The sequence below is a fragment of the Monodelphis domestica genome, chromosome 4 (genome assembly GCF_027887165.1).
Source record: "Monodelphis domestica isolate mMonDom1 chromosome 4, mMonDom1.pri, whole genome shotgun sequence".
NCBI classification, from domain to species: domain Eukaryota; kingdom Metazoa; phylum Chordata; class Mammalia; order Didelphimorphia; family Didelphidae; genus Monodelphis; species Monodelphis domestica.
The window spans coordinates 224,857,783-224,881,876 of NC_077230.1; the positions used below are offsets into that span (position 1 = coordinate 224,857,783).

The 24,094-nt window shown below is 39.4% G+C and overlaps 1 protein-coding gene across 8 annotated transcripts in view; it reads right to left on the reverse strand.

The window, feature by feature from the left end:
• The window catches only part of GRAMD1B (GRAM domain containing 1B), a 352,537-nt gene that overhangs the window by 197,553 nt on the left and 130,890 nt on the right, over positions 1 to 24,094 (reverse strand). Inside the window, exon 1 of one of the 8 annotated variants that reach the window (XM_056794200.1) lies at positions 9,004 to 9,134. The exons of the other annotated variants lie outside the window; for them this stretch is intronic. The gene's annotated coding sequence lies outside the window, so the exon portion shown is untranslated. Of the gene's footprint in view, positions 1 to 9,003; positions 9,135 to 24,094 lie in introns of those variants that run through there. 8 annotated transcript variants of the gene reach the window in all.

Below are 24,094 nucleotides of genomic sequence, written 5' to 3' on the forward strand. Positions count from 1 at the left end.
ATGGTACACCTAATTCCTTACAACAAATTATTCTATTTAACAAATGCTCATACACCATCAGAAAGGAACATGATTGTTTTAATATAAGTGAAAAAGCAGGCAAATCCCTCCCTTCAAACATTTTAACCACTCTAGCAAAGAAAATCTACCCAAATTTATAAACCTACCATCAAAAAAATAGAAACACAGCTCAGTCCTGCTGTAATTCTTCCCTTCTCTTTCCACTGTATTTAAAGCACTTTTAACCTACTAATCTACAGACCCTCAGATAATTGTTCATCTCTAGTCTTTGTAGACTTTCTTAGCATGGTATTCATTATGACAAAATTCTTCCACAAAAGAAGTTGCTCATGATAAGTTTTAATATTTTACCTGTTTTATTTACTGAGCATACACATTCATGTGATACTGTGGAAAACACCAAATTATGCAATTCTAAAGGACAAAAGGTTCCAGCTTCATTTCATTGACTTCACATTCAAAAGTCAAAACTGGGTCACACACTTGAGAGTAAAGAGAAAATGAAAACATATACTATTCAGGTAAGATGCCAAGGGTTTACCCTTATCAACATGGTAGTGGATAGAGTTCTAGACTTGGAGCTAGACAAATCATATCTTGTCTCTGAGCTTTAATTTAGTCATCTGTAAATAGGAAGAATAAAATCTTCAGTATTCACCTAAGATGGTCTTTGTGAGACTCATATAAGACAACATATGTAAACTCCAGTCCTCCTAAATATAATTTATTACTGTTATTACTAACTGAATTGATGGCTACTTTCAAATAGTCAAAAAGTTCAGTATTGGAGTGTTGTGTTTTTAGTCTCTAAAGGTGTTTGGTTAGGCTCAGTCTGCTCCTTTCCAAGAATATGCTTCTCTAACCCACTGGAGTTTGAGCTTTACAGATGGAAAGACCAAGGAAAGCAAGTGTAGGATGGAAAGTAAGCTTCTTAACCCACTAGATGTCAGTATTGGCTTCCAAAAAGTTCGGGCTTGAAACCTAAATTGTATCACAGAAGCTATATTCAGTGGAAATCAAAAAAGGTTTTATACTAAACACAGGCCAGTCTTCTGGATTACCTTCTGCCCCATCTATCTATCTATGTAGCAAATACTATTTTCTAATAATAGTGATTATCTTTTGTCCAACAGTTATAAATCAATTTCCAAAACATAGAACTACTGATGACAGAGAAAAATGGAGAAAGAAAAGGAAGGAAGGAAGGAGGGAGGGAGGGAGGGAAGGAGGAAAGGAAGGAAGGGAGGGAGGAAGGAAGAAAGGGAGGGAGGGAGAGAGAGAAAAAAAATTTTAATGAGCACTTGCTATGTGCCAAGCACTGTGCTATGTGGTAAATATACAAATACAAGCAAGACAACAATCTCTGTTCTCAAGTAACTTACATTCTTTAATTTTTTTTTTTTAAACCCTTACCTTCTGTCTTGGAATCAATACTGTGTATTGGTTCCAAGGCAGAAGAGTGGTAAGGGCTAGGCAATGGATGTTAAGTGACTTGTCCAGGATCAACACCTAGGGAGTGTTTGAGGCCAGATTTGAACCTAGGTATGGGTTCAAATGCTCATCTACTTCCTAATTGTGTGATCCTGCGCAAGTCACTTAACTCCTATTTTTAAGAGGCATAATGGTGCAGTGGATATCCTAACCTACCTGAGTCCCTCCTCAGACAAGAACTAACTATATCCTTGTAGATGAGTGACTTAGACTCCCACTGCTTTAGGTCAGTGATGTCAAGCTCAAATAGAAAGGAATCCTAGCCATCTGACTTAGAAAACCACACATTAACAAAGTAAATTACCAACCACATAGATAAACATTTCCCAGTTAGATCTTAATCTGGTTCATTAGTTTTCTATTCTCTAAGCAAGGACTCCACAGAAAAGCCTGCTTTGAAAAGAGGGAAAAGCTCCTGGATTATAAAATCACAGCTCTGGGCCCATCCCTAAGCAATAATTCTGTGAAGTAGAAAAGTATTAATAGACCCATTTCACAGGTGAGAAAACGAGCTGAGAAATGAAAGTGGCCAAGAGGAGAATCTGCCTCAAGGTCTACATTTGGCTCCAAATTTAATACTCCCTCTACTACACCATGGCCCCTCTCTGAGAAATTCACAGAGACCAGAAGTAAAAGGAGTTATGGGAATTTCTCCTAATAAGCATCTCCAAAATTGTGTGATATTTTATAACTACTATCCTGTCTTAGCAGACAAAAAATTATTGAACACTTCCTGTGTGCTAAGCCCTGGGGATACCAAGAAAGTAAAAAGTCCCTGCCCTCAAGGAACTTACATTCTCATAACCTGAAAACAACTCTATGCATATAAACTATCTATAGGATAAACTGGAGATGATCAGCAACTTTAAGGAGGAGAAGAAAAGACTTCTTCCAGAAGGTGGAAAGTCCCGAGTTGGGGATGAAAAGGGGAGAACATTCTGGGCTGTCCAGTAAGGACAATAACATTGATGAACATGACTGTTAATGGGCCTTACAAGGAAACTAAAGGAACTGAGATGATTTTAGCAGCAGACAAGATGACTACAAGAAGGCTTAACCCAGATACTGTGCCTGTTGAGAGCAAGAGGTTCTAGTGTTCAAGACAAGGGGAGAAAGAGGGACTTCAGTGATCACAAGAAGAAACGGATGACTTAAATGAGCTATAAAGCAGCGGAATACGCTACAATAAAAGTTTAGGAAATCTCTTCCTAGAGATGCTACTGTCCTTATAAACCTCAGAGTAACTCCAAGAGAAATAAGCTCAAGAAGAAATGGCTTAGAGTCCTAGATTTCTTCTCCAGCTTGCTTGAAGGTTCAAAGCTAAAAAACTCAAAGGGATGTTTGTAAATGTTTAACAAGTGGCTCTCGGAAATAAGTTTAATTTGCATTATTAACATTTTCTCCATCACTTTCTTAAGTCTAGGCAATCTTCAAAACAAGAAATCAAATCCTGTTTTGTAAGTTTGTCTAGTTCCAATAAATAGCATTGGGTTTCAAAGGAATTGGTTCTAGCACTCCCTTTGCCAATTCCAGTAACTGACCAAATGGCTGAAATCAGATCTTTCACACTTGGATGATACAAGAACCAAAGAAAATAAGTCAAAAGAGCTCCCCCAAAGAGGTTGAGACTAGTCTCTTCCTTTAAAGCCCCACTCAAAGGCCTCCAAACTCTTAAACCCTGTAGTAACCACTTCACCCACTCCAATATCATTCAGTTTTTTGTTTGGTAACTCTCACATTCACATTCACTTATTTTCACTTATAATTATCTGTTGATATGTCTCATTTCCCTACTAAACTTAGAGAGGAAGCATGGTATAGGGGATAGAATGCCAAACTTGGAACCCAGGAATGGCTAGGTTTAAATCTTGCCTTTGATGCTTACTAGCTATATTGATCATTCTCAGTTTTCTCAGCTGTGTGATGGGTATCATAATACTTATATGTATCACCTCCTACCTTTCAAAAGTTTGTTTCGAGGTGGGATGCAAATAAAATAACTTCTATCAATGCCACTATTACTACTATTGGGCAAGGAGCTTTATCTACCCTTGATATACCATTGAAATGTTCCCAACATAGTCCAAATTTAATTATATGACTCCTAGACAATTGTCAGAATTTCCAAGGACTTTAACCTCTGTTCCTCATTCCCTTCAGCCATGAAAATACAAGAAGTACCACCAATAAGCCAACTGGAAAATATCTCCTTGTCCTCTGTGAAGTGCTGGGAGCCATCAAACCATGATATCTTGCCAAAGGGCCACTCTGTGACCTGTTGGTTACCACATGTGATCGTGTCAAGATATCATGGCTTGATGGTTCCCAGCAGAGAAGTACAACTTTTCCACCAAGGAATGTGAAAATGCCTAGCATGTTCCCTGAACTAGAACAGATCAGTGCTTAGGGATTATCATATCATAAAATCCTAGGTAGAGATGAGCTCAAAAGGGCATTTGGTCTACCACAGCAGTGACACATGCCTGATTGTTGATGACATGTCAGAATGACTGCTCATGCTGAATTATTTCTTCTTCTTTGAATTCTGAAATGTGCCTTTTACATAGATCACAGAATGTTAAAGCTCAAGAAGAGACCTTAAGAGAACACTCTTATTTTATGGCTTGGGTTAAAGGCTAAAAAGGAAAAATGACCTGATTGAGGTGAGGCACTTAATAAATAATAGGACTTGGATTTGTACTCAGGTCCTATAACCTCAGCACAAGTACTCTTTGTACTTTCCTATTCCTCCTCTAGATTTTCTCAGGTAGGAGATGGGCTGGTAGAAAACAGCAGAAAACAAAGGAGTAGGGAGGAAAGAAATAGATGAATTGTTCTTTGGAGCTGAGGGGGATGTATAAGAAATGTTAAGTATAAAATTAAAGCTGAGGTTGATAGACACTTACAAGGTTTATAAAATTTTTTACATATTCAATATCACTTGATCCTCATCATAAGTCTGTGAAGAGGGTATTATTATCCTGTTTTAGAGAAGAAGAAACAAACTCAGAGAGGTTGGATGACTTACACTCATTTAGGCAATTTAAGCAAATATCAGATATAAGATTTCAAGCCCAGTTCCTCTTGACCCCTTTTATTATATCACACTGAAAAAAAAAGACTTTTGGGGGGGCAACATCCAGCTTCTTACATAGGAGCCTTAGGACTTCTCAAGTTACCCTTCAGAAAAACCACTTCCTATTTGGGCGCATCATTGATTATTCTTCTTGAAAAGCTAATCCACAATCTTCTAACTCATTGCAATGCAATTTAGTGTTCGTAGACTTTATAAGTCAATTAGCCCATCTCTTTATCCAAAGAGGAAATGCCTTAACAGATGACAGACATTTCTATCATATTTTTACCAATCTTAAGGAGGAAGATATTACACAACTTTTTTGGATCACCCAATTTCAGTCCCACTACTCCCTTTGATTTAGGTCCTCTCCCTCACGAATGGTTTTCCAATTTCTCCACTATTATCTCATAATTACATTATCAGACTAAGAGACAACAAGGTCAACTTTACTTCCCTCTGTGATCTTTTCCTAAATTATCTTTCTTTTAAAAATTTTTTTTCTTTTAAAGATTAAAGCCTTTTCCTAAAACTATACACATCCTAACAAATAAGGAGAGGCAGCTAGATGGTACAATTGATTCATCATCCTGAGTTCAAATCTGGCTTCTGACAGTAGCTCTGTGACCCTAGGCAAGTTACTTAACCCTGTTTGCCTCAATTTCTTCATCTGTAAAATGAACTGGAGAAGGAAATGGCAAATCACTCTAGTATCTCTGCCAAGAAAACCCCAAATGGAATCACAGAAAGTTGGATACAACTGAACAACAAAAAGCAAATAAGGAAGGACCCCTCAAAAAAAAGAGTTGACATGAAACTATTACTTGTTACTTAGTTACTTTGTTTTTTAAAACCCTTACCTTCTGCATTAGAATAAAGATTAAGTATCAGAAGAGCAATAACAGTCAGACAATTAGAGTTAAGTGATTTGCCAAGGGTTACACATCTAGGAAGTGTCTGGGGCAATATTTGAACACAAGACTTCCTGTCTCCAGTTCTGGTTCTCTATCCACTGAACCACCTTATAGTTTGTTTATAAAGTGCCCATTAAATTTAATAAGGTACTAACAAAATCACCCATAATTTGATTCATGTACCCTGCTTTGATTTGCTCTCTGTATTTTTAGTATCTATGTTCTTTTCTTTCTTTTTGTTTTAGCATCAGTCATTCATAAGTCACTTCCAACTAATTCACTGTTTCCACTCCCATTTCCTTCTAAAACATACATATATAGTTTAGAAAAACAAACCAGTATGGTGGACATGAAAATTTATGTCTCATTCTGTATTTCTAGTTTTCTATCATCCTTCCTGCTGGGGCACCTTTCAAAGAAACACTCACCACTTCCCCAAAGGACAAACCTTTAAAACCAGAATCTGCAAACTATCAGGGACTACAAGATGTTATCTCATTTAGTCCAGTCCTCTTCTAAACCATCTGAGACGAGGTAACATAGTCTTTGAAAGTCTTCAAGAATACAGATCCAACAGCCTCTTTTCAGGAGCTAGTTTGTGTTCATAATTTTCACATAATTTTGCATAATTAACTCTTACTAACATGAATTGTCTTTTATGTACACTGTGGTTCATACTGAACTCAGGAAGTCAGAGCTAGAAGGGTCCTCAATAGACAGTGGGTGGATTCAAACTTAAAGTCTTTTCTTGCGGCATTTTGTCTCTATTTATAGTTGGTTCTGCCTGACACACCCTAAAGGCTAGTTTCATTTATTCATTCCAGTTTGCTGAATACCCTTCAATCAATTAACCCCACCTAAGGAACCAGACAACAAATATTTCCTAAACAAGTTTTGGTTTTGTTGTTCAATCATTTCAGTAGTGTCCAACTCCTTGCAAACCTATTTGGGATTTTGTGGTAAAGATACCAGAGTGATCTGCCATTTTCTTCTCCAGTTCATTTTACAGATGAGGGAACTGAGGCAAACAGGTTCAGGGACTTACCCAGGTTACATACTTAGTAAATGTCTGAAGGGATCTGAACTCAGGTTTTCCTGACTCCAGGTCTATGGCTTTATCCACTGCATTGCCTAGAAGTCCACAAGTTATGGTACATAATCATAAAGCAATATAACTGTGTTCTAAAAGGTAAATGCAGAGAAATAGGAGGACATATGAACTGATATAAAGTAAATAGAAGCAGGAGAACACACATTAACTTACACCAGTGCAAATGGAAATAATAACAGCAAAACAATGGAAAATGATTTCTGCAAAGGATAATACTTGGCCCCTATAAAGAGATATGGGAAGGCACATACAGCGTACTTTGTTGAAGTGGGGAACTATAGATGCGGAACATAGCACAAAATATCAGACTTTGCCAACACGTTGGTTAGTTTTGCTGAAAGATTTTTTTTTTCTTTTTTAATTCTTCTTTTAAGGCATGGTAGACTGGAAGGGGGAGGAGGAGGAGGATATGTAAATAAGAGATAAAAAATTTCATTAAAAAACTTAAAGAGTACCTACTATGTGCAATGTATGGCACCAGACACTATAAAATATACAAAAACACAGTCATTGTCCTTGCCCTCAAGTTGGTTGTAGGAAGAACTGAACAAACTGATCCAAAAAATATCTCACCCATCTACTTGGTAGCAACTGGCACTGTTACATCCAAACCTGGCTCAAAGTACTTACCAGGGGCAGCTAGGTAGCTCAATAGATGGAAAGCCATGCTGAAAGGTGGGAGGTCCTGGGTTCAAATTTGACCCCAGATACTTCCTAGCTATGTGAACCTGGGCAAGTCACTTTTAACCCCCATTGCCTAGGCCTTGCTGCTCTTCTGCCAATACACAATAACCAATATACAAATGGAAGATGAGATTTAAAAACAAAAACAAAATACCTACCAGTCTACCCTTCAAAACAGAGCTTTTTCCCTACCTAGTTCGCACCTAGTTGTCTGTCAGCCCTCATTTAGGTCCTTGTCTCTTTTTGCTTTTGATTCTCCCAACATTGCCAGGTGGTTCAATCAGAGGGTGTCTAAGGAGAAGTCTAGAAACTTAAGTCTATCATTCTAACTCCTTAGATAAAAAATCGGTACTTTGGAAGGAAAGATCTTGAAACTATCCATTAAAGATTTGACTTTTAAAAAACTTTTTGCTTCCAGAATATAAAAAAAGGCCACATCTAAAAGTTAAGTAATGCTTATTTCTCCACTAAAGTATTTAGAGATGTTTCACAAGCTAAGAATCCCCCATCCACAGTGCAAATTTTAGATTCTCTTTCAATACAGTCATATATAAAAAAGCTAAGTAATGCTTATTTCTCCACTAAAGTATTTAGAGATGTTTCACAAGCTAAGAATCCCCCATCCACAGTGCAAATTTTAGATTCTCTTTCAATACAGTCACATATAAAGCCACACTTACTCCATTCTAGCTCTCCAAATGAGTTCTAAATCTGGTGGGCAAGAAATAGGTTGTAGAAAGTTCTATTTTAACTTGCTCCAGTGACTCTCAGCTGGAAGAAGCCTCCCATGGTAGCCTCCTTCCTCCATCCCTTGTTTTAACACTTAAGTCTTTGGGGTCACTGCAAAGGGTAGACACAAATTAACCAGGTCACTTAATGGTAAACTCTGCAGCACTTACTGAGAGAGATAATGCTGGCCGAAGGGGGAATAACTGGTCTTCAGGCCTATTATAGAACTGACCAAAAACCCTTAGGGTAAAGAAATTCCAAACGGGGAAGTCTACTCCTCCCTGCTAGAAAAATACACTTAGAGAACAGGGAGAAAGGAGAAAGATCCTGGATGTTCCCAGAAAAGATTCAGATTTCCACCCTCCAGAAACCACTTTACACATGATCAAAAATGGCATTTTTGCTAATTATTTCTCTCATCTCCCCAGTCAAACATTTACATAAAGGTGGAAGGGGCCTTAGATTAAATTTTTATAGATGAGAAAACAAAGACCTTGAGAAGAGAAGTGACTCTCCAGAGTCCGACGAAGTAATCGTTAGCCACCTCAAGATCCAAATTTGGTTCCTCTGACTCCAATTGGGGGTTTTCCCATCTAATTTTCTAGAAATGTTTCTATATCCCCTCCCCATTTGACATAAAAGAAAATAAATCCTTGAGTTTACCATGCACACACACACACACACACACACACACACACATAAAAATACAATAGATAACCCTAAAAAATAATAATTTAGTTATCCATTCTCCCCTTGACTAGTTTCTCATACCTCCCCCTGAGGGCACACATGCCTCATGTTGAAAATTCCACCATGGTGCCATTTCCCCTTCATCTTAAATATAGCTTTGTGAAATTCTTCCTAGAGTTCTTTCTCACTCAAATCCCTCCAAATCTCAAGAATCCTTACTTCTTTCCCCAGGTTCAGGCTCTACTCCCCAAACCATCCTAGCCAACCTTCCCCTCTGTACCCCCCACCTTAGTCTCCTTTCTTCACATTCAGGTACTGCTAGTTGGAGAATATCTTCCTCTCCTCTGACGTGAAAACCCACAAAAGGAAGGAAGCTTCTTGTTAAAAGCCTCTCCTCCTCCAGATGTGTCTTGCTACCAAGACAGTGGCTGAAGTTCAATCTCAGAGAGAATTTCACTGAGCAGGGGGAGGAGCCGATAAGTAATGAAATGCCACCTCAGAATACCTGAGCTAGCTATTTTCCTTTATCAACAGGGCCTCAAGCTTTCCAGAAGCTGAAACAGCCCTCTTCTCCATGTTAGCTATGGCATCTACTTCCCTTCAGCATTTTTTGTTCAATTCCACTAAAAAATACTTATTAAGGTCCCACTATGTGCCAGATGAAAGATGGAATAATGTATCTTCTTTTACAATTAGGGTTGGGGGAAAATGGGACACAAATGTACACACAAGCACTGAATAGATATGGTAGAGTGTGCAGGAGCAAAGAGACTGCTAATAACATCAGAGTATCTAAGGAGGGAGAGATCATTTTCAGCCAGGGAAAGCCTGGCAGGATTCATGGAGGAGGTACCATGAGTTAGGTGTTAAAAGAAGAGGAAGGGGGCAGCTAGGGGGCTCAGTAGATTGAGAGCTAGACTTAGAGAGTAGAGGTCTTGGGTTCAAATCTGATCCCAGATTTCCTAGCTGCACGAGACCCTAGGCAAGTCATTTAACTCCCATTGCCTAGCCCTTACTGCTCTTCTGCTTTGGAACCAGTACACAATATTGATTCTAAGGTGGAAGGTAAGGGTTTAAAAGAAAATAAAAGGAAAAGAAGAATCAGAGATGTGGAGAGGATGTGTTCCTAGAATGGAGGCCCAGATGGAAATTGGGTTTCTTGGGTTTGATTTAATTCCAGTGGGAATTAAGGAGATGTGGAGACTGGAAGCTGGGAAACCACTTAGGAGTCTAGAATAAAGGCCTGAATTGGTGTAGAGGCATTGGGAGTGGAGGTGAGGAAAAGGATACCCTTCCTTTCCTCTCCCAAAGCCTGGTTTCTCCCTCAAAATGAACAGGGTGACCTGGATAGACCACTAGTTCTACTGTTCAAAGAGCAGAGAGCCTAAAGGAAATCCCAACCATTGTGTTCTCTCCTCCCTGCTACATAGTTCCTGTCCACCCCTCAATTCCAACCCCCACACACTGCTTTTACCTTTAGCCCCAAAGAAGACAAGTTCATGGTTGAATATTACTTTTGTTTAACTAAGAAGAAGAAATGAAAACAATCCTCAAATTAAAATTCTTTGGCCTTTAGTCGATTTTCCTGGCAACCATTGTTGGAGAGGATAACAGCAAGGACTTAAGAGTCAGATCTCTTAGCTGTGACTGTCTGCTGGGTCCACATCAACCCATCTCCCTATTCTCCCAAGGCTATTCTTTGGCATTTCCTGGATGATTCTGACCATTCCTAGTAGAACACAAAAAGCAGGAGATAATGATAAACAACCTCCATACTCCCTAAATAAAGTAGACTACTAGGACTCAGAAGTCGAGTTCTAGACCCAAGTTTTCTACAACCTATCTACATTTTTCTGTGATTAAAGACTTCGGCTTTCCAAACACTTATAAAATAAGGTTATTGGTCAACATGACCCATAAGGTTTCTTGTCTGGGATTTTGGTGATCTGGTTCTCCCACTATCAGCTTAGAATCCTATTTTCCAGGAAGAAATTAAACTCTAGTATCCCTATTGACCTCTAGCCCATGCCAGGAGATAAGCCCCCATTTCTCTCAAAGTTCTTGCTCTGTAAGAATATTTATCTGGGGTCAGAGAAAGGGTAAGGAGTTTAGAATGATGAAATGAACAAAGTTTGAGACATGTACTTTCAACCTTTTATTTTTCCTGGATTACAATATATTATTTTTTTAAACCCTTACCTTTGTGGGTTTCATAATTAATAATCAATAACTACATATTATATTTTAAAAGTTTTATTAATAATAACTAAAACAAAAGAACTGCCTGACTTCATCCCAGTTTCAGGTCCAAGAGAGAAAAGAGGGAGGAGTTACAGCCACTTAAATATAATATAATCATGCAAAATGTGGGGATGCAGGAAAATGGAATTTTTGGAAATGCTAAGGGACTTCTGGGGAATGAAGTTCAAAAGCTCAAAATCTCCATTTATATACCTTCCATCTCAGAATTAATATTGTATATGGGTTCCAAGGCAGAAGAGTGGTAAGGACTAGGACTAGGCAATGGGGTTTAAGTGACTTGTCTAGGGTCACACAGTCAGGAAGTGTCTGAGGTAATTTGATTTGAACCTAGGACCTCCTGTCTCTAGGCCTGGATCTCAATCCACTGAGCTACCTAGCTACCCTCCATTATAATATATTCTTGAGTGACTATGGTTGAATATTCTGGTATGGGTCTAATGATTCTTTCTGAATTCTACCTTCTTCCTTTTCCCTCTCCTGCTTTTCTGTTTCCTTATTCTTTTCTTTCCCCTATCCCCAACGCCTATAATTCTCTCTAACAGTCTCTTTCCTAAGAATGGACTTTTTCACCTACTCCTTCCTCCAAAGATGCTCCACTCATTCTAATTACCTTCTTGAATGTGCCCCTGATTTTAGTTCTCACACTCTCTAAACTCAAACTATAGTCTAGGACCATGACCCAGACCTTCTCCTCATGGCTAAAGGCATATAGTATAAGGTAAAACCCAGATGAATTGCTCTTTGGCTACAGGAGGAGGAGGAGGAGGGAAAGAATATGAATCATGTAACTATGGAAAAATATTCTAAATTAAATTAATTAATTAATCAATTTTTAAAAGGCATATAGTATAAAGGAGGCATATGTATTGTCCCTAGGCTTGTCCTTAAAAGGTGCCTGCCACTATTCTTCCTGAAAAGCCCAGAAGGATCCCAGAAGGCAGTCTCCCCTGCCTAGCCCTCCTGGGTCTCCTTCCCCAAACCCTCCAATCACTGGCCTTGGTCCCTCTATGAGACCTCAACGAGACTCAACCAATGCACGTCCGTGGCATGACTCCATTGGAGACAATGGTCTAGGTTTGAATACTGGCTCTGATATTTACTCCTGGCATGATCTCAAGACAAGATCCCTTGTCCCCTCTGAGGCTTGGCTTCAACATCTGTAGAATTAGAAGTCGGAAGAGCTGATCTCTAAGGTCTTTCCCAACTCTGAATACTGTGAACTAAGCAAGAATCCTTTTTAGTTTGAGGATTGTGAGATTTCAGTGACAGACAGGTGGAAATATTCTGCCAGACCCTGATAGATACGCAGGGAATATCTACTTTGGTCAGACACACATTTGGCAGGGCTCAAGCAATGGCCTTCCAGCATCCTATTATTAGCAGCCTGCATCCCAGATAAGCAGAGTTAGGAAGGAGGCTGTAAGTAATATAGAAAATGCAAATAATCTACTCTCAAATAATCTGGAGTCAGAATCACAGAGTCTGCAAAGATAAAAAAAGAAATGCTCCTTCCATTTGCATATCTTTGGGTTTTCCTATTGCCTCTCCCCATCCAGTTCTAACCCTGCTTTTAGAGACCAAAGGCTAACTCACCTCCTTATTCTGATGGTAAAAACTAGAAAACATCAAAGGAGGGGAATTCTTCCTGCCCTCAGCAGCCTCCCCCAGCCCTACCCCTCCACCCTTAAGAAATCTTTAAAAGATATTGAGGTTTTAAACTGAGTAGGCAAACCACAGCTCTGCTCCCTGCTCTGCTATGACTCTGCTGGCCTGACAGCATCAAGCCAAGGGCTCCCATGTGCCCACTGAGAGGCCTGGCCTCAGAGTCCGGGCAGACAGGGCAGGAGTTAATGCTCCCACTTCCAGGTCTTGCCCACATTTCCCAATCAGAATTCTCCCTGGATCTTGGGTCAGATATTCCCAGCTCCGTGAAACGACGGACAGACTCAAATCTAAACTTCAAGAGGTGGCTGGGATCCAACTTTCTCATCTCCCTTCTCCCCAGTGAGAAGGCTGTGGTTGAAACTAAAAAGGGGGCAGGCCCCAGCGCTGAGCTCACTGGAAAAGAAGATGCTCTCATTTGAGTGAGATTAACCTTTTTCTAAGAACACACCGTCCGGTATATCTCCTTTCTTTCACTTTTGTTGTTGTGCAGTCATGTCCAATCTTCATGACCCCTCTTGGCAGAGATTCTAGAGGGGTTTGCCATTTCCCTCTTCAGGCCTTTTCTACAGATGAGGAAACTGAGTTGAACATTAAATGATTTGCCCAAAGGTACATGGTTAGTAAGTCTCCGAGGTCAGATTTGAACTCAGGAAGATGAGTCTTCTGTGACTCCAGGCCCAGCACTCTATCCTCTACACCACCAGCTGCCTCACTCTCTTTCACTGCTGAGTTTGAATAGGCAGTTTCTCCCTCTCTCTGTCTCTGTCTGTCTCTGTCTCTGTCTCTGTCTCTGTCTCTGTCTTTCTGTCTCTCTGTCTCTCTGTGTCTCTGTCTCTCTCTGTGTGTCTCTGTCTCTGTCTCTGTCTCTGTCTCTGTCTCTCTCTCTCTCTCTCTCTCTGTGTCTCTGTCTCTCTCTCTCTCTGTGTCTCTGTCTCTCTCTCTCTCTCCTCTCTCTCTCTCTCTCTCTCTCTCTCTCTGTCTCTCTCTGTCTCTCTCTGTCTCTCTGTCTCTCTCTGTCTCTCTCTGTCTCTCTGTCTCTCTCTCTCTCTCTGTCTCTCTCTCTCTCTCTCTCTCTCTCTCTCTCTCTCTCTCTCTCTCTCTCTGTCTCTGTCTCTCTCTCTCCACTAGACTCTTTCTGCCTTGTATGATAATAGCAGGGAATGATGAAAACAAAGTCAGTAAAAATGGGGTTTGAATCTCCCCTCCAACATTTACTTGTGATCATGGACAGTCATCTGAGCCTGAATTTCCTAATTGTAAAATGGGGATAACAGAGGGTGACTGAGGCTCTCAGAGGGACGGATGAAATAGTATATATAAATTTTTTTGCTAACTTTAAAGCACTACATAAATCTTAGTGATTATTTTTTAAATCTCATCCACTATTAAAAACTACTTCTAAAAGGCTACTGATGACCTAATTTACCTATTCCAAAGACTTTTTCTCAGTCCTCCTCATCCCTGCCCTCACTGTCACATCTGGAACACATCTGTATCAGTTCCTCAAAAAAAGAAAAAACATTTCTACACCAGATGTCTGAGCCACTGCTTCCTTTTTCCAGAATCTGACTCTCTGAAAACCCTCCTTTATTGAATTCGGTGGCTTCTCTTCCTTCTCCTATCTACCCACTCCAATGTTTCCTAAGGCTCAATTGTTGACCCATTTCTTTTATTCTATACTTTTTCCCCTTCTAAGACTCATCATGGCTTCAAAGATTGTCTCCATGCTGATGACTCCCAAATCTACATCTCTAGTCTTATCTTTTTCTGCATCTGTCAGGCTAATGTATGTCTCCATTTGTATGTGCAAGATGAGCCATGCAACAATATTCAATTCAAATGTGAGATTCAATTCAGCAAGCATTTATGAAGGGTCTTCCATGTGCCCCCAATTCAGCAAGCATTTATGAAGGGTCTTCCATGTGCCCCATGCTCAGTTAGGCAGTGGAGATACAAAGGCAAAACAAAAACAGAAGTGCTTACTCTCAATGAACTTATATTCTACCGCTGGAAATTCAGGTCATCATATTCTATCATCAAACCAGCTCCATCTGAAAATTTTCCTTTGTATAAATAAAATCACCATTTTCTAACAACCACTTAAACTCGAACTAAAACCTGGGAGTCATTTTTGATGGCTCTCTCATATTCATTCACAATATCCAGTTACCTGGGCAGCTAGGTGACTCAGGAGAGAAAGAAGCAGGCCTAGAAACTGGAGCTCCTGGGTTCAAATCTGGCCTCAGACACCTCCTAGCTGTGTGACCCTGGGAAACTCACTTAATCCTAACTGCCTAGCCCTTACCACTCTTCTGCCTTGGAACCAATCATTAGTATCAGCTCTAAGAGAGAAAGTGAGGATTTAAGAACAAAACAAAACAATATCCACTCACCAAGTCCTGCCAGTAATATCTCGTGTATCCAGGTTTCCTTTCCTCGCCATTCTCATAGCCACCACACCTCAGAGCAGTCATTCATCACCTCAATCCTGAATTACTACATTAACCTTCTAGCTCCCTGTCTCCAGTCTCTCTCCATCTGATCTAATATCATTTTTCCCAAAGAGATCAAGGAAGTTTTTTATTTTTTACAATTCTGCAAATTAGGATTAAACCCAAAAACTATTCTCAAACCCACAGCAAAATTCAAAACAAGATACCATCTGCTTCTCAAGATAGATAATGCAAGTGAAGATTCTGTCCCATCTCCCTATCCTACTTATCAGTAGTTTAAATGCATTGTAATGACAGATTATATTTCCTATTCAAATCAATTCAATTTAATAAGCATTTTTAAGGGGTAGCTAGGTTGCTCAGTGGATAAAGCACCAGGCCTGAGGACCTGGGTTCAAATCTTGACTCAGAGATTTTCTAGCAGCGCCTTGGACAAGTCACTTAGCCCCAATTGCCTAACAAGGCCTTATTGCCCTTCTGCCTTGGAATCCAAACTTAATATTGATTCTAAGATAGAAGGTAAGAGTTTTCTTTAAAAAAAAAGAGCATTTATTAAACATTGAAAATATATTGGGCCTGTGCTAGGTGTACAAAGGGAAAAAATAAGAAATAGTCCTTGCCTTCACAAAACTTACATTCTTTCAGAGGCAGGCAAAATGCACATTTAAATATATGAATAAATAAATGAGGTAAGATGGAGTTAGAGGGAGAGGGAGAGACATTGGAAACTCAAAGAATCAGGAAAATTCTCATATATTGTGAAGATAGAATTAACTCTCCCTTTGTCTATTTTTAGTTAATCAAATCAAGAACTTGAAGTGCCCCTACTTAGCACTTGGTAAGTTACTAGGTAGGAGAGTTCACAAGTCACTTACTAGTTCACACCCCCAAAGACCACAAGCACTTCCCCCCTTGGGCAGTGCTAGGCAAATTGAGAGACTACAATTGGTTCCTGTCAAGAGGGGGAGAGATGGGCAGTGATGTAGAAAAAGGGGGATAGAAGGTCAAGCCCAAGGACTGATTCATTCTCTCTGCCATGGTGAGCTGAGCTGAGGGGAGATTCTTGGAGGCAGTCACCTTTTCCTGGAATCGTTCCGGACTGGAGCTTTCTGCTCTGGAGAGGCTTGCTGGGTGAATGACTGAAGACACCACCAGGACTTCCACATGGTGACTGGGAGTTGAGGGAGCCCCTGCCCTGGACTGAGCAGGACTTCACCAGAGCAGCATTTAGGGTGGTAGGCTAGACAAAGCTCTGTCTCCTTACATTTCCCACTTTCAATATCTCTACCTCATTGTAAAGAAAAGCTGCTAATAGTCATTTTTCCTTAAGGGCTAATATTTTATAAACAGTGGCCACAATCTCACTTCTATAACTTTCATATTGAGTCAAACCTAATTTTAAATCTTACAATATCCAAAGAGCCATAAAACTGTGTATACCTTTTGGCCCAGCAATACTACTACAGGATCTGTATTCCAAAAAAGATCAAGAGATAGGGGGAAAGGACCTACTTTTACAAAAATATTTTTAGCAGCTCTTTTTGTAGTGATAAACAACTGGAAACTGAAGAGGTGTTCATCAATGGAGAATATTCATCAGTGGGGAATGGCTGAACAAGCTAAGATCTATGTTTGTAATGAAAAACTATTGTGCCATAAGAAATGATGAACAGAATGGGTTCAGGAAAACCTGGAAAGATTTATATGAACTGATGCAAATTGAAGTGAGAAGGACCAGGAGAATAACATATATAGTAACAGAAAAATTAGGCTATGATTACCTGTGAACGATTAAACTATTGTCAGGAACACAAAATTCCAAGATAACCCCAAGGGACTCAGGATTAAAAAGAAAAATAAATGACCCATAGCCAAAGAAGAACTGTTAGAATTTTATTTCAGATCAAAGCACTTCACCCTTCACTTTATTTCCTTCATAACTTGTTTATTATATATGTGATATATGTCTTCAGTCATGACATAGGAAATATGGAAACATGTATTGCATGAAAGGACTGTTATCATCTATATTAGATGACTTACCACCCCAGAGAGGGAAGAGGGAAGGAGACAGAGAATCTGAATTGCTAAATGTCAGAAAACAATGGTCAAAAACTGTTTCTACTTGTCATTGAAAAAAAATAAAATTTAACTTAAAAAAAGAATAAATAAGATATCACTTGAACAGAATACTAGATGGGCAACAAGGTAGGAGCAATACTCTTGGCACAGGAAATGGAGATGGAGTGTTAGTTGTAAGGAACTGTAAGAAGGTCAGTTTGGATGGACCATAGAGTACAGGAAAGGTAGCAACTTAGAATGCCTCTCCAGAAATGGATCAGGGTAAAACTGTCAAAAGATTTAAAAGTTAAGCATAGGATCCTATAACTAATATTAGAAGCAAAAGGAAACCAGTGGAGCTCATTGGGTAGGGAGGTAACACTGTCAGACGTATACTTTAGGAAAATAGTTTTGGCAGGCATGTGTAATATGGATTTAAGTAGTCAAGGATATGATGCAAGAATACCAATTAAAAGTTTATTGCAATAATCTAGGTGAGTGGTAATGAAAACCAGGGCAAGGGTTGTGACTACATATACAAGAGAAGGAAATAGATGCAAAAAATGAGAAAATACAGCATTTGGCAATTGACTAACTAGACAGATTTTGTTGTTTAGTCATTTTCAATCATATCTTATTCTCCATGATCTCTTTAGTGGTACAGATAAAGATACTGGAGGGATTTGCCATTTTCTTCTCCAGCTCATTTTACAGATGAGTAACTGAGACAGAGTTAAGTGATTTACCCAATAAATGTCTGAGGCCAGATTTAAATTCAAGTCTATTTGAGTTTTCCTTTCTTTAGTCCCAGCACACTATCCACTGTGCTACCTAGTTGCCCTATAAAGAATATATAAATAGAGTGAGGGAAGATAAGCAATTGAGAATAAGATGGAGGTTTCAAACTTAGATAACTGAAAGGATGGAGGTGACCTCATCAAAAATAGGCAAATTTTAAAAGACAGGTGGATTTGGGGGAAGAAATAATGAATTCCATTTTGAACAAGTTGAGTTTGAGATGCCTACAGGATATCCATTTTGATATATACATTAGTTATTTAGAGGTGCTAGGCTAGAATCCCAAAAGAAAGATAAGAACTTGACATAGAATCAGCATAGATGTGAAAATCAAGCTCCAGGAGAGCCAGTGAGGGATATCTAGAACAGAACAAAAAAAGTGAAGAGTGATCAGGACAGAGTCTTAGGATATAACCATAGTTGAGGATGTTTTCTGAGTGATGAACCAGGAATGCAGGCTAAAAAGGAGCAGTCACATCGGTAGGAGAGCCAACCATTCAATCAATGGGCATTGTGCTAGGTATTGGGAATACAAATTTAAAAACTGAAATAATCCTTACTCACTAGTGTTGGGAAAACCTGGAGAGGAAAGTGTATTCATGAGGAAATGAAAGTCAGCAGTGGCAAATGCTTCAAAAAGGCAGAGAAGGATAAGGATTGACCAAAGGCCATCAGACTAGGCAATTAAAAAAAGCTGTGGACTTCCGGTTAAGATGGCGGCTTAGAGAAAGCTGAAGTTCAGATCTCCGGAAAACCCTTCCCGACCGACCTCAAACTAGAAGCTCCTAAGGCGCTGAAATTCAAACCGATCAACAGCACAGACCCTGGGAACTCTCCTCCTGGACCTGGACCCTGTTCAAAAGGTACGGCTCCCCTTAAAAGCCAGAACCCGAGATCCCTCGGACCTCAGGGGTAGGAGCGCAGAGTCCAAGGCTCCCGGAAGCGGCAGCCGCACAGGGCTCAGAGAGCAGGGTCTGAGGAACAACAACCCTCAGGGTCTTCTACCCAAGTCCCAGTCCGGGTGAAAGTTACTGCCTGGGGCTTCCACTGCAGAGAGCTGGTCGGTCCGGGTGAAAGTTACTGCCCGGGGCCTCCGCTGCAAAGAGCTGGTCGGTCCAGGTGAAAGTTACTGCCTGGGGCTCCCGCTGCAGAGAGCTGGTCAAAACAACAGCAACCCTCAGGGCGGGCAAGACAGCCTCACGGGCTGGATCCTGCTATCCAAGTCTCAGTGAAAGTCTGTGCTCTCGGAGCTTGGGGAAGCGGCAGCCCATCCCCCCGCAGGCCGACGAAACAGCCTCACGGCCAGGGATTCTGAAGGCAACTTCCGGAAATCGAGCCAGGGGGAGAGTGTGGCCTCGTGGTCCGACCCTTCCATTCCAGTTCCAGTGAGGCATATTCAGTTTAACCCAGGGAACCAACATCTGCCCAGGACTAAAGTCTCTGATCACCAGACAAAGACAAGAAAAGCCAATCCTCCACGTTCAGAGATGACAAACTCCACAGAAGCACAGAAGCCCCAAAATACCAAGAAAAATAAGAAGAAAGGGGCGACTCTGGACACATTCTATGGAGCCAAAATACAAAATACAGAGCAGATAGAAGAAGATATACAAGAAAATTCTCCAAAATCTTCCAAAGGAAATAGAAACTCTCCACAAACCCATGAAGAATTTGAATCAGAAAGGACCAAAAAGATGGAAGCCCTCTGGGAGGAAAAGTGGGAAATGATGCAAAAGAAATTCACGCATCTACAAAACCAGTTTGACCAAACTGTAAAAGAAAACCAGGCTTTAAAGCAAGAACTAATAAAGCAAAGCCAAAACACCAAGAAATTAGAAGAGAACATAAAATATCTCACCGACAAGGTGATAGATCTGGAAAACAGGGGGAGAAGAGAAAATTTAAGAATAATTGGACTCCCAGAAAAGCCAGAAATAAACACCAAACTGGACATGGTGATACAAGATATAATCAAAGAAAATTGCCCAGAGATTCTAGAACAAGGGGGCAATACATCCACTGACAGAGCTCACAGAACACCTTCTACACTAAACCCCCAAAAGACAACTCCCAGGAATGTAATTGCCAAATTCCAAAGCTATCAAACAAAAGAAAAAATCCTACAGGAAGCCAGAAAAAGACAATTTAGATATAAAGGAATGCCAATCAGGGTCACACAAGACCTTGCAAGTTCTACGCTGAATGATCGTAAGGCATGGAACATGATCTTCAGAAAGGCAAGAGAGCTGGGTCTCCAACCAAGAATCAGCTACCCAGCAAAACTGACTATATACTTCCAAGGGAAAGTATGGGCATTCAACAAAATAGAAGACTTCCAACTTTTTGCAAAGAAAAGACCAGAGCTCTGTGGAAAGTTTGATACCGAAAATCAAAGAGCAAGGAATACCTGAAAAGGTAAATATTAAGGAAAGGGGAAAAATGTTATCTTCTTTTACTCAAACTCTCTTCTATAAGGACTACATTTATATCAACCTATGTATACTAATATGTGGGGAAAATGTAATGTATAAATAGGGGGTAAAGAAAGACCAAATAGAATAATGGTTCTCACACAAAGATTCACAGGGGAAGGGGAGGGGAAGAAAACTCCTATAAGAAGGAGAGGAAGAGAGGGGGGGGGTTTACTTAAACCTCAATCTCAGGGAAATCAACTCTGAGAGGGAAAAACATCCAGATCCATTGGGATCTTGAATTCTATCTTACCCAACAAGGGTAAGGAGAAGGGAAAACCAAGGGGGGGAGGGGGAGAGGGAGAACAAAAAGGGAGGGAAAGAGAGGGGGGAGGGGGAGGAAACAAAAAGGGAGGGACTAAAAAGGGAAACATCAAGGGAGGGGACAAGGGGGACTGATTCAAAGTAAATCACTGGACTAAAAGGTAGAGCCGAAGAAGAAAAGGTTAGAATTAGGGAAGGCAATCAAAATGCCAGGGAGTCCACAAATGACAATCATAACTTTGAACGTGAATGGGATGAACTCACCCATAAAACGTAGACGAATAGCTGAATGGATTAGAATCCAAAACCCTACCATATGTTGTCTTCAAGAAACACACATGAGGCGGGTTGACACCCACAAGGTCAGAATTAAAGGATGGAGTAAGACCTTCTGGGCCTCAACTGATAGAAAGAAGGCAGGAGTGGTAATCATGATATCTGATAAAGCCAATGCAAAAATAGACCTGATCAAAAGGGATAGGGAAGGTAATTATATTTTGTTAAAAGGGACTCTAGACAATGAGGAAATATCATTAATCAACATGCATGCACCAAATAATATAGCACCCAAATTTCTAATGGAGAAACTAGGAGAATTGAAGGAAGAAATAGACAATAAAACCATACTAGTGGGAGACTTAAACCAACCATTATCAAATTTAGATAAATCAAATCAAAAAATAAATAAGAAAGAGGTAAAAGAAGTGAATGAAATCTTAGAAAAATTAGAATTAATAGACATATGGAGAAAAATAAATAGGGATAAAAAGGAATACACCTTCTTCTCAGCACCACATGGCACATTCACAAAAATTGACCATACATTAGGTCACAGAAACATAGCACACAAATGCAAAAAAGCAGAAATAATGAATGCAGCCTTCTCAGATCACAAGGCAATAAAAATAATGATTAGTAATGGTACATGGAAAACCAAATCTAAAACCAATTGGAAATTAAACAATATGATACTCCAAAACCGTTTAGCTAAAGAAGAAATCATAGAAACAATTAATAATTTCATCAAGGAAAATGACAATGGCGAAACATCCTTTCAAACCTTTTGGGATGCAGCCAAAGCGGTAATCAGAGGCAAATTCATATCCCTGAAAGCTCATATTAACAAACAAGGGAGAGCAGAGATCAATCAATTGGAAATGCAATTGAAAAAACTCGAAAGCGATCAAATTAAAAACCCCCAGCAGAAAACCAAATTAGAAATCCTAAAAATTAAGGGAGAAATTAATAAAATCGAAAGTGATAGAACTATTGATTTAATAAATAAGACAAGAAGCTGGTACTTTGAAAAAACAAACAAAATAGACAAAGTACTGGTCAATCTAATTAAAAAAAGGAAGGAAGAAAAGCAAATTCACAGCATTAAAGATGAAAAGGGGGACAGCACCTCCAATGAGGAGGAAATTAAGGCAATCATTAGAAATTACTTTGCCCAATTATATGGCAATAAATACACCAATTTAGGAGAAATGGATGAATATATACAAAAATACAAACTGCCTAGACTAACAGAAGAGGAAATAGAATTCTTAAATAATCCCATATCAGAAATTGAAATCCATCAAGCCATCAAAGAACTTCCTAAGAAAAAATCCCCAGGGCCTGATGGATTCACCTGTGAATTCTATCAAACATTCAGAGAACAGTTAACCCCAATACTATACAAACTATTTGACATAATAAGCAAAGAGGGAGTTCTACCAAACTCCTTTTACGACACAAACATGGTACTGATTCCAAAACCAGGCAGGTCAAAAACAGAGAAAGAAAACTATAGACCAATCTCCCTAATGAATATAGATGCAAAAATTTTAAATAGGATACTAGCAAAAAGACTCCAGCAAGTGATCAGAAGGATCATTCACCATGATCAAGTAGGATTCATACCAGGGATGCAGGGCTGGTTCAACATTAGGAAAACCATCCACATAATTGACCACATCAACAAGCAAACTAGCAAGAACCACATGATTATCTCAATAGATGCAGAAAAAGCCTTTGATAAAATACAACACCCATTCCTATTAAAAACACTAGAAAGCATAGGAATAGAAGGGTCATTCCTAAAAATAATAAACAGTATATATCTAAAACCAACAGCTAATATCATCTGCAATGGGGATAAACTAGATGCATTCCCAATAAGATCAGGAGTGAAACAAGGATGCCCATTATCACCTCTACTATTTGACATTGTACTAGAAACACTAGCAGTAGCAATTAGAGAAGATAAAGAAATTGAAGGCATCAGAATAGGCAAGGAGGAGACCAAGTTATCACTCTTTGCGGATGACATGATGGTCTACTTAAAGAATCCTAGAGATTCAACCAAAAAGCTAATTGAAATAATCAACAACTTTAGCAAAGTTGCAGGATACAAAATAAACCCACATAAATCATCAGCTTTTCTATATATCTCCAACACAGCACAGCAGCAAGAACTAGAAAGAGAAATCCCATTCAAAATCACCTTAGACAAAATAAAATACCTAGGAATCTATCTCCCAAGACAAACACAGGAACTATATGAACACAACTACAAAACACTCGCCACACAACTAAAACTAGACTTGAACAATTGGAAAAACATTAACTGCTCATGGATAGGACGAGCCAATATAATAAAAATGACCATCCTACCCAAACTTATTTATCTATTTGGTGCCATACCCATTGAACTACCAAAATACTTCTTCACTGATTTAGAAAAAGCCATAACAAAGTTCATTTGGAAGAACAAAAGATCAAGGATATCCAGGGAAATAATGAAAAAAAACACATATGATGGGGGCCTTGCAGTCCCAGACCTCAAACTATATTACAAAGCAGCAGTCATCAAAACAATTTGGTACTGGCTAAGAAACAGAAAGGAAGATCAGTGGAATAGACTGGGGGAAAACGACCTCAGCAAGACAGTATACGATAAACCCAAAGATCCCAGCTTTTGGGACAAAAATCCACTATTCGATAAAAACTGCTGGGAAAATTGGAAGACAGTGTGGGAGAGACTAGGAATAGATCAACACCTCACACCCTACACCAAGATAAATTCAAAATGGGTGAGTGACTTAAACATAAAGAAGGAAACCATAAGTAAATTGGGTAAACACAGAATAGTATACATGTCAGACCTTTGGGAGGGGAAAGGCTTTAAAACCAAGCAAGATATAGAAAGAATCACAAAATGTAAAATAAATAATTTTGACTACATCAAACTAAAAAGCTTTTGTACAAACAAAACCAATATAACTAAAATCAGAAGGGAAACAACAAATTGGGAAAAAATCTTCATAGAAACCTCTGACAAAGGTTTAATTACTCATATTTATAATGAGCTAAATCAATTGTACAAAAAATCAAGCCATTCTCCAATTGATAAATGGGCA